This window comes from Zonotrichia albicollis, chromosome 17 (genome assembly GCF_047830755.1).
Source record: "Zonotrichia albicollis isolate bZonAlb1 chromosome 17, bZonAlb1.hap1, whole genome shotgun sequence".
Taxonomy (NCBI): domain Eukaryota; kingdom Metazoa; phylum Chordata; class Aves; order Passeriformes; family Passerellidae; genus Zonotrichia; species Zonotrichia albicollis.
In genome coordinates, this window is record NC_133835.1 from 1,579,886 (window position 1) to 1,591,330 (window position 11,445).

Sequence of the window (11,445 nt, forward strand, 5' to 3'; positions counted from 1 at the left end):
CAGCTGGAAAAGCCCTGTTTTCCTGCCAGCACAGGCGGCAGCCCCATGTCCCAGAGCAGGAGTGGCAGCTCCTACCAGGTGACAGCTTCATGTGAGAAGCCCCTGGGCTGGCTCTGCGCTCTGCTTCCTCGGAGGAGAAGCAGTGGAGGTGGATTCATGAGGCTCCGAGAGTCCATTTTGCAGGAAATGCTCCAGGCAGCCCGGGTCCTGTGGAACGCCAGCCCCACAGACACGGCTGCCCCTGGCACTGCAGGTGCCAGCCCCACACCAGGCACATGGGCAGGAAGGTCAGCAGGGCTCTGCTCCTCAAAGGCATGCTGGTGCCAAGCTCCAATGGAAATGATGGCAACAAGGCTCTGAATCCCATTCCTGCCCGGGCCTCATCCTGGCCCTGAGCTTCCAGAGTGCGTCACGGCAAAGGCCCAGAGCAGAGTTTGTTATGTGGCACCTCTCTCCTGCAGGGGACTGGCACGGGGATGGGACATTTGTCTGCCCCTCCAAAAGCCAAATGATAGTGCAACCACCCAACCACTGCCTTGGGACTGATCCCGGCCCGTGGTGCAGCTGGAGAGGCACCAGGGGTGGCACACAGGGACAGGGACAGCAGGCACTGACCTGCCAGGCACTGCCACTCGCTGCCAGCCAGCTCCATTCCCCATGGGCTCCACTGCCCATAGCCCCACCGGCTCTGGGCAACCTGGAGCACCTTTACATGGGAAAACCCACTGGGCGAAGGGTGAGGGTCGGGCACAGGGTGAGGGTCAGGGAGCTCTGCTCGCAGCCACTGCTCACACTCTGCAAACCATCCCTGCCAGGGGAAGGACAGGGCACATCCCAGGCATGGCAAACACAGGCCAAGGCCATGCTCAGCACCAGTGGCCACTCGTGACATGGGGACAGGTGCCCAGAGACCACCAAGGCTGCAGCCAGGCTGGGGCCCGGGCACAGGTGTGCTCACACATCTCCCCACACGTGACTGCTCCCTCCAGCACCCCTGAGCATTCCCTGGCACACACCTCCAGCCCTGCACACCCACAGGGACATCACCAGCGACCGCTGCACACGCGTGTGTGTGACACACACCCCAGAGGGACACACCAACCCCAGAGGGGCACACACACACATCCAAGGGGACACACACACATCCAAGGGGATACACACATATCCTAGGGGGACACACACATATCCTAGGGGAACACACACACATCCAAGGGGGCACACACACATCCAAGGGGGCACACACACATCCAAGGGGACACACACATATCCAAGGGGAGGACACACATATCCTAGGGGAACACACACACATCCAAGGGGACACACACATATCCAAGGGGACACACACATATCCAAGGGGAGGACACACATATCCTAAGGGGGCACACACACATCCAAGGGGACACACACATATCCAAGGGGAGCACACGCACCCAGAGCAGAGCACACACATATCCAAGGGGAACACACGCACATCCAAGAGGAAAACACGCACATCCAAGAGGAAAACACGCACATCCAAGAGATGCACAAGCACCCAGAGTGGAGCACACACATATCCAAAGGGAACACACGCTTGCCGATGGGAGCACAGGCAGGCGCGGGCCCGCACACCCGCACGGCCGGGCTGGGGCCGCTCCCCCGCCCCGGCTCGCTGCGGAGGGCACGCACCGGGAATCGAGGCCGCCCTCAGCCCCGCAGCTCGACCCCGGCTCTGTGCCGTGGCTCCCGCAGCCGGCGCGGCTCCGCAGCGGGTCCCCGCACACGCGCCGGGCCGGGGTTCCCGCACACGCACATATTTGTGATATTGGTGATATTGGTGATGCGGGGAGCAGAGAGGGAGCGGCGGGGCCGGGCTCTGCCGTGGCTCCCGCACCCCTGCGCAGCCGCGGCCCCGCCACGCCGCAGCCCGCAGCGCAGCCGGCCGCCCGCTGCCCCGCACGGACACGCGTGGGGTGCGCTGGGCCACGCCCCCGGGGTGCGGGATGTCTCTCACACACACACACTCACACTCACACTCACATACACACTCACACACACGCTGAGCCCGGTTGCTCCGCAGCCACTTAACTCTTTGTTGCCCGTTCCCGCACCAGCCAGCCTAGCCCTGCACCAGCCAGCCCCTTCCCGCACCGTCCGGCCGTTCCTCCCGCACCGTCCGGCCACACGCCCCGCTCTGTCCGGCCACACATCCCGCTCTGTCCGGCCATCCCTGCCGCACCGTCTGGCCACACAGTCCCCTCCGTCCGGCCACACACCCCGCTCCGTCCGGCCATCCCTCCCGCACCGTCCGGCCATCCCTGCCGCACCAGCCGGCCCCTTCGCGCACCAGCCAGCTCCTTCCCGCACCTCTCAGACCTTCACCCCGCACCGTCCATCGCTCCATCCCGCACCGTCCGAGCCCTTCCCCGCACCGCCCGTGCCCTGGCCCCGCACCGTCCATCCCCGCCCCGCTCCCGGCGCCCCCCGCAGCCCCTCCTCACCTGGCCCGGCTGTGCGGGTCCCTCGGCGGGGCAGCGCCCGCTGCTCGCAGCGCCCCGGCGGGCTGGGCGGGGGGCCCGGCTCGGCTCGGCCCGGCCCGGCCCGGCCCCGGCCCCGGCCCCGGCCGCTGGCCGGCCCCGCTGCCCCCCTGCCCGCGGCGCGGTGCGGCCGCCTCGCCCCTATGCGGAGGCTCGAGCGGCACCGAGGCGATGCCCATTCATTCAGCTTGGCCCCCGCAGCCCTCCCCTTCCGCCCCGCGCCCCAGCCGCCTGCATGGAGGGGGCTGGCGATGCTGCAGCGGTACCCAGAGCCCCCGGAGAGCACAGTGCGGAGAGGAGGGAGGGAGAGGAGGAGGAAGGAGAGCAGAAGGAGGGAAGAGGAAAGAGGGAGAGGGAGATGGCTGCCCCCAAAACCAGAGCTGGATCTGGAGAAGACTCTGGGATTTCCACCAGGAAATCAGGGCAGGGAACGGAGCGGGGCCGGCGCAGCACCCCCCGCCCAGCCCGGCGCGGTAGCCCCAGCCCCACTCCCGAGGATGCCCGGCCAGGGGCTGGGGCTGCGGGCGGTAGGCACGGCCCCGAGCAGGGCCAGGGCAGGGCACGGCTCCCCTGCCCAACCCAGATGTGTCCCCTGAGACCGGGCTGAGCCAGCCGGGGAACGCCAACCTCCCCAGCCAGGAGCTTTGCTTTAAGGGCATGGAAAGCTCGGGGGGCACCTTTTGGTGGTGTTGCCAACCTGGTGTACGGGGGCTGCATGCTTGGCCCCACACCTGCAGTTTTGCAGAGGCCAGCTTTGCTCAGACTGGGCCCCTTGACCCTCACACACAGTCAGGACCCCCTCACACGCACCAGGGTCCTGAGCCCCAGGATAACGTCCTGCACGCCACATCAAAATTTCTCAGCTTTTCCTAATCTGGGTCTTGCCTAACCCTCTGGAAAATAATCCACTGACCATCTGCCACAGTGAAATTCATTTACAGCCTCGCACAAATTAGGCTCAACTGTTCACTTCCTGCTCCTCTTCTGCTCGGGGCTTTTCGTCGCTCTGGTGCACGTGGGTCTCCCTTCCCATGGGCTGGGGGTGACCTTGCCACGGGCTGGGATCTCCTTGCCATGGATTGGGGGTGACCTTCCCATGGGCTGGGATGTCCTCGCCATGGAATGGGATGTCCTTGACGTGAACTGGAGGTGACTTTGCCAGCGCTGGGCTGCAGGGCAGTGCCTGCTCCTGACACACTCTTGGATCTCAGGGTGCTTTCTCCTGGTGGGATGGCATTCCCATGCCCAGCCTTGCCATGGACTGCGGGTGACCCTGCCATGGGCTGCTATGTCCTTGCCCTGTGATGTCCTTGCCCTGGGCTGGGTGTGACCTTGCCATGGAGTGGAGGTGACCTTGCCCTGGACTGGGCTGCAGGGCAGTGCCTGCTCCTGACATGCTCTGAGATCTCAGGGTGTTTTCTCCTGGTTGGATGGCATTCCCATGCAGCCATGGCATTCCTATGCAGCCATGGCATTCCCATGCCAGGATGTCATTCCCATGCAGCCATGGCATTCCCATGCAGCCATTCCCATGCCTTGATAGCATTCCCATGCCCTGATGCCATTTCCATGCAGCCATTCCCACGCAGCCATGGCATTCCCATGCCCTGATGACATTCCCATGCCAGGATGCCATTCCCATGCCAGGATGCCATTCCCATGCAGCCATGGCTTTCCCATGCCAGGATGCCATTCCCATGCCAGGATGGCATTCCCATACCCTGATGCCATTCCCATGCAGCCATTCCCATGCCAGAAGGCCATTCCCATGCCCAGGGCACAGAGCCCTGCCCTCGGGAGGGCTGAGCAGCCTCTTTGGGGAGCAGCCTGTCCCTCTGGCTGCCCTTGGAGGTGTGTGCAGGGCAGGTGAGGAGCCTTCATGGGTCCAGACAGGACCGAGCAAGGGCTCTTGGATTTCCCTCTGCCAGGGATCCCAGGCTGCCCTCAATGGGTGAACTAGGCATTGATCCAGGTGTTGCTGGTTTCAGAGATGATTCCAAACCCATGGATTTTGCTGGTTTGGGCTGCCTGGCCAGGGCTGTCCCGTGGGAATGAGGGATCAGAGCCAGGACTGCTCAGCTCTGTGAAACACCTCTGCAGTCAGTCCCTGCACCTGCCTAAAGCCTGGCCTGGGGCTGAGCACGGTGTGGGAGCAGCGACCACGGGCATTTTCCCATCCCTTTGCCCTGGTGCTTTTGCAAATGGAGAGCTGGCTTTCTGGGGAAGAGGCTTCATTCTCTAAGGAAAATGGAAATATACAGATTTTTTTTTTCCTTCCTGTAGCAGATTCAGCAAAAGTGCAGCTGCCTTCCCAGTCCTGAATACAGAATTGACCATTCAGTTCATCCCTAAGGGGAAATGGCCCAGCAGAGAGGAACAACGAGCCCCACAGTGCTCTCTGCACCCTCCAAAGTCTTTCTCAACCCTGGAATTTTCCTCTTCCAAATTCCAGGGGTGCCTGGCTCCCTTTGCAGGGCAGTGAAGGTTTTCCTCATGCTTCCAGCCCCCCTCTCTGAAAACCTATCAGATTCAAAATGTATAATTTTTTCATCTTAAACTGTAATTTTCCACATTATTTGTCCATGATGGAGCCTGGGGGGCAGAGGCACTGGGGCAGCCAGAGCAGGAGCTGGGTGGGTGCTGAAGGGCACCCCAGGGGGACAGGACGGGGCATTCCAGCCATGTCAAGGGCATGGAGGGCTGGCACCAGGCAGCCTGGCACCTTTTGGGCTGTGAGGAGCAATGCTTTGCCATCCCTCTGCCTATTCCTGAGCCTCATGGCCGCTCCAAGTGGCTGGAAGGACATGAAAGGAAGGAACAGGTGATGATGTTTGCTGCTGATTTCACCGTGAGTGTCTGGGTGCTGCTCAGGAAAGTCACTCAGAGTCCTGAGCAGGCCAGGCCAGGTGCAGTGCCAGGGGCATGGAGCAGCCCTGGCAGAGTGCAGGAGCCCCTGCTGGGCTTTCAGTCAGCAGCCCAGCCAAGGCCGTGTGGAGGAAAAAGAGAAGGGAAATTAGGAAGACATTAAGGAATTAATTATTTTATAATATTTAAGAAGAAATCACTCCCTGTAAAAATGGGGAGGTCCTGGCACAGAGAAGCTGTGGCTGCCCCTGGATCCCTGGCAGTGCCCAAGGCCAGGCTGGATGGGGCTGGAAGCAGCCTGGGACAGTGGAAGGTGTCCCTGCCCAGGGCAGGGGAGTTGTAACAAAGATGTTCTTCGAGGTCCCTTCCAGCCCAAACCATTCTGGAATTCTGGGATTCTATGGATGAAGGGCAGCTGAGGAGGTTTTTCTATGAAAGAGCCCAAAGCCTCATTTCTCAGCTGTACCAGAGTCAAGAGGGGGCCTGGGCACCTGCAGGAAAGCCACAGGCAGCTCCAGAGGCTTCTCCAAGTGAAGACAAATGGATCTCATTCCTGGTGATCCAGGAGGGACAATGGAGGGTGACACAGCTCAGGGCAGAGGGGAAATGATCTCTGCAGGAGCTGCTATGCTGAGCCCTGGTTCAGTGCCAGGCTGGGGAGCTGAGGGCAGCCCCAGTGCAAGGGCAATGTCCCAATGTCCCTGAGCCAGGGAGGGCTGTCCTGAGGCACTGACACACCTGGAGCAGTGATGGCACAACAGGAGGGGCTCAGGCACGGCTGGGCTCCAGGGGGAGCACAGCAGTGTCTGCACAGCAGGGATGGGCAATGGGCAGCACATTTCAGAACTTTATTTTGTGGGGTGTGGCGCAGGATCCGCCAGCAGACGGAGGGAGGGCTGTTATTGAATCACCCTCCAGCTTCCCTGCCCCAGGCTGCCCCTGCAGGAGCTCCACTGCCCTTGGGCATGCACAGAGCCGGAGCTGTGCCCCCGGAGCCCTTGGGAGTGCCAAAGGCACCTGGGCCATCCCAAAGGCACCCCAGGGCTGTCCCCAAGGCCACTTTGGTGCCATCCCCAAAGCCACACTTGGGCCATTCCGAAGCCACTCTGGGGCCATCCCCAAAGCCACCTCAGGGCCACCCCAATGCCACCTCGTGACCATCTCAAAGCCACCCTAGGTCCATCCCCAAAGCCACCCCAGGACCATCCCAAAGCCATCCTAGGTCCATCCCCAAAGCCACCCTAGGACCATCCCCAAAGCCACACTTGGACCATCCCCAAAGTCACCCCATGACCATCCGGTACCTCTCAGCTCGCTGGGCTCAGCACTGGGCCAGACTCAGCATCCTGAGCACCGTGTGTCCCTCTGGGCTCCAGGGCTGTCCCTCATGAGGGGACACACAGAGCAGGGGCCGTGTCCTCCCGGGGATCAGGGTGGTGGCTCTGTGCTCAGCCAGGCCCAGGGGCTGTCCCTGCAGCGATGGCAGCCTGGCTGGGTGTCAGGGGAAGAGAGGAGCCTGGCACAGCACAGGGAGCTGGGAGTCACCATAGGGATGTGGCTGGAGCAGGTGGGTGCTGGTGATCACCAGCCATGGCTGGCAGAGGGGACAGGCAGCCAGCAGGACAGGGAGCCAGGCCTAAGGCAGGCAGGGGTGACAGAGGCATGTGGGAAACAAGGGAAGGACACCAGAGAGGCTTTCTGAGCCTTTCTGAGCATGGCTGAGTGTGTGGAGAGCAGAAGAAAAATCAGAGAGCTTTGAAAGGTTTGAGAGAAACACGGGGCCAGGACTCAGCTGGGCAGGGGGCACAGAAGGCAGGGACAGTGTGAGTGTGGGGGTGGAGAAGAGAAGGCCTGGGAGCTGGGGCAGCAATCCAAACAATCCAAGGGGATTTCTCCAGCCTTAGAGATGTTTATGCTGCAAACCTGAGGGCCCTGGCACTGCTCATGGGGACAGCAGAGCAGGGGGAGGTGTGACCAGGCTGTCCCCATGGCTGGAGCTGAGGTGCTGCCAGGAGAAGCAGGGGGATCCAGAAGAGCCCCAGCACAGCAGCAGGGCACAGCACAGGAGGGGGAGGGCTGGCACCTCAGGGGCCCTTGCAGCCCTTGTGGAGGGGGCTGTGTGGCAGGGCTGACAGGAACAGGGTCCTTTAGGGAGGAGGAGAGGGGAGCAACTCCCAGAGGAGCTGTTTGGAGCTGAGGAGTTGGCTCAGGTTGGGATTTGTGTTATGGTTTGCTGCATGGGCACAGGGAGTGTGTGTGATCCCCAGCCCAGGTCACACCAAGGCCCTTCTCTTTCAGGTTTTGGCATGGCAGGGCTCAGCTGGTGGTGGCTCTGCACAGGACAGGCTGGGGCTGTCCCTGCTCTGAGGGAGGAGCAGCTCCCCGGGCACTGCACTGCTGCTGTCCCCAGGGGTGACAGAGTGGGTCAAACGAGACAATGCCCAGTTCAGTTATAAGGGGCCAGATCTTCAGTGCCAGCAGGAGAAATGATGGCTCTGGATCCCTCCAGGAAGCTGGAGAGGGACTGGGGGAAAATGTGTGGAGTGAAAGGTGAGAGGAGAAGGAGGCAGTGCCCAGGGATGGCCACAGTGCTGAGCATGCCCAGGCACTGCTGGGGCTGTGGGACAAACAGCCAGGGCTGGCCCAGGAGCTGGGGACAAGTGAATGAAGGCAGGGGAGGGCACTGCAGGTGAGCAGGGTGCAGAGCGCCCAGCCCCACAGAGGGGCAGCAACAGGGACGGCCACTGAGCACTGGGCTCCCCCAGACTTAGCAAGCTCTGAGCCCCTCCAGGGAGATCCTTCTGCACTTCAGGGTGCTGCAGGTACCTCTGGAGACCCCCGAGGGCTGGAAGGGCAGGAAATCTGAGGTGGGCTGTGAGAGATGAGGGCTGTGCCTGGTGGGTGCAGACATCCCCCTCCTCCCCACCTGGCAGAGCTCAGCCTGGCTTTGCTTTGCTCTCCTGACCATAAATCTCTCAAAGTCAAATCTTGGCCTTTCTTCTTCTTGATGCAGTCAAACCCTGGTGAGCAGCAGCCTGTTGGGGCAGCCTGGTGCCCAGAACCTCAGTGTCCCCCTGCCCCTGCCTTGCTGTGACTTGGCAGCCCCTCCAAAGCCTGGGCCACATGGAGGAACCTCTGCCACAGCAGCCTGTGCTACCCTTTGTCCCAAAATTCCTCCTGAGCAGGCAGTGGCTCATTCCAGGCCATGTGGCTCTGCTGAAGGTTTGAAATTCTCTCTGAGCACAGATGGGAGTTTATTCTGTGGGCAGCTCTGGGCAGATCAAGGGGCTCTTGCCCTGTGTGGAGGCCACCAGCCCTACTGAGGACAGATATGTTCCATGCAGACAAAATGAATCATCTGCAGTCAGTGAGATCTTGGAATGAAAAATGTCCTGTGGCCTGTTCTTGGAGCACACACAAAACAGGGCACAGCAAGGGCTGAATTCCCAGCAGGGTGAGAGGCTGAATGGAAGCCAGTCCAGCAGTCCCATGTGAAATTCAGTTTCACCCAGGGAGAGACAAGGAGCGAGAACAGCAGGGCTGGAGTGTCTCTGCTCAGGGAGGAGCACTGAGAGGTAATGGGATAGAGCCACAGGGAAGGGCTCAGTGGGGCTCAGGAGGAAGATTAGGTGCTTAGGGAGCAGAGGAGCATCTGCAGCCCCAGGAGGAAGCACAGAAGGGATTGCAGTTCTCCTGCTGCAGCCAGGAGCTCCCCTCAGGGCAGGGCTGCAACCAGAGTCAGGAATGTCCTGCAAGGGACCCACCAGAGCCTTCATCCAGCTCCTGGCCCTGCACAGACACCCAGCAATCCCCGAGGGCAGTGTCCAAACCCTCCTGCAGCTCTGGCAGCCTCAGGGCTGTGCCCATGCCCTGGAGCCTGGGCAATGCCAGCACCCTCTGGGGGAAGAACTTTAGGGATTGTCCCTTGGGACTGTTTGCCACTGCTGGATGTGCAGACAGAGCAGCAGTCTGCTCCAGTGGGACGTTTGCAGGTTTTTACAGCAGAAAACCATGGCTTGGGCATGAGGACACAGCTGGACACTGTGCAGTGTATGTGGCATCTGCACAGCTCTGAGTGATGCCTGTGAGCAATGAGCCTGTACCAGAACAGAAGGACATTAATAGGGCAGCTCCAGGCTTAGGAAAGAGCTCAGGAGCTCAGGGGGCTGCCCCACTCACAGCAGGCTGGGGAGCAGCTTCATTGAGGAGCTGCAGCCCCTTCCCTTCCCTTCCCTTCCCTTCCCTTCCCTTCCCTTCCCTTCCCTTCCCTTCCCTTCCCTTCCCTTCCCTTCCCTTCCCTTCCCTTCCCTTCCCTTCCCTTCCCTTCCCTTCCCTTCCCTTCCCTTCCCTTCCCTTCCCTTCCCTTCCCTTCCCTTCCCTTCCCTTCCCTTCCCTTCCCTTCCCTTCCCTTCCCTTCCCTTCCCTTCCCTTCCCTTCCCTTCCCTTCCCTTCCCGGGCAGGGGGTCGTGCTGTGCCCGTCAGAACCCGCAGGATGACCCTGAACACCAGATCTTTGCAGGGCTTTGCCCCTGGAGCCCAGCTCAAGGTGCTGCCCCGTGCTGCCAGCCTGGGGAGGTGCCAGGGCAGGGTAGTGCCAGGAGGGCAGTGAGCCAGTGGCTGGTGGGAGGCAGGAATCCCTTCTGGAAGGAGCAGAGAAGCAGGAAGGGAGTTGTTGTGTGAGGATGAGGCCAGAGCAGGGTGCACAAACCCCCCTGTGCCCTGTGCCCTGTGCCCTGACTCCTGCCCTGTCCCCATGGCTCCAGGTGTGCCAGCTCAGCCCACCCACTCCTGTTTGCCCCTTGAACCAGGCTCAGATCCTCAGCCCTGGGAATCCTGGGTTTCTCCACGGGGGGGATCAGCTGCAGGCTCAGAGCACCCAGCTCCTGTGGTGGGAATTTCACCCTCACCCCACTGAACACAGAGTTCTGCAGCTCTGGGGTGATGGAGCCCTGGGTAACACTGTGCCTTGGGTGCCACCCAGTGCCCCTGCCCATGTCCCCAGGGCTAGGGGCCCATGCAGGAGGGGCAGGCTGGCCCTTCCCCAGGCTGGGAACACGGGTCCCTGCATCTCACAGCAGAGATCAGCTGCTGGATGCTCGTTGCTTGGCAGCCACAGGCTTAGAAATGTCAATTTCTAATTAAAACCATGCACCCAAAACCTGCACAGCCCCCCCAAAGCCTGGGATTTTGTACCCTGTTCTCAGCTGGGGGGGCATGGCACATACCCACAGTGTGCCAGCACCTGGGCACGAGCTGGGGCTGTGCCAGGGAGGAGCCAGGGAGGCACAGCAGGGCCTGAGCAGGAGGCATCCAGCTAAAAAAGGCAGATGCCAGCTGAAAAGAAGGGAGATGGAAGATGTGACCCAGAAACAGGAGAGAGGAAAGCTCCCCTGGAGCACATGGCAGGGTGCCAGGGTGCCAGGCACAGAAAGCAGGGCACTGGGGTGGGAATCCATGGCACAGGGCAGTGCTGGGGGCTGGGTGTGGGGATGAGGGCACAGAGCAGCAGGCAGCCCCTATGCCAGGGCAGTGCCAGCCTCTGTGCCAGCCTGGCCACAGCCCCTCCTTGGGCACCCCTGTGTCCCCTGGGCCCTGTGCTGGGCAGTGATGCCTGGAAATCACCAAATCTCAGAATATTTTGGGTTGGAAAGGACCTTAAAGCTCATCCAGTGCCACCCCTGCCCTGGCAGGGACACCTTCCACTGTCCCAGGCTGCTCCAGCCCCATCCAACCTGGCCTTGGGCACTGCCAGGGATCCAGGGGCAGCCCCAGCTGCTCTGGGCACCTGTGCCAGGGCCTGCCCACCCTCAGAGGGGACAATTCCCTCCCAGTGTCCCATCCAGCCCTGCCCAGGTGGGGCTCCTTGTGGGAAGTGGTGTTGGCAGTGCTGGAGCTGGGCTCACCTGGGGTCCCCTGTCCAGGGCCCCTGGTCCCTCTGGGCAGGGCCACAGCAAACCCAGCCCTGTGGCTGCAGCAAGGAGAAGGAGACTCCATGGGAAAGTCTGAGCATGAAAAACTCAACCCACTGAAAAGTGCAATAAAAGAAATTAGTTTTTTAAATCCG

General features: G+C 61.4%; 1 protein-coding gene across 7 annotated transcripts in view; it reads right to left on the reverse strand.

The window, feature by feature from the left end:
- Window positions 1-2,986, reverse strand: part of DLGAP4 (DLG associated protein 4) — a 155,974-nt gene extending 152,988 nt beyond the window's left edge. For 2 of the 7 annotated variants that reach the window (XM_074553674.1, XM_074553673.1), the window contains exon 1: window positions 2,481-2,985. The gene's annotated coding sequence lies outside the window, so the exon portion shown is untranslated. Of the gene's footprint in view, window positions 1-2,480 lie in introns of all 7 variants that reach the window. The other 5 variants (XM_074553675.1, XM_074553676.1, XM_074553677.1 and 2 more) reach the window with 5 other exon arrangements.
- Between the last annotated feature and the right edge of the window lie 8,459 nt (window positions 2,987-11,445).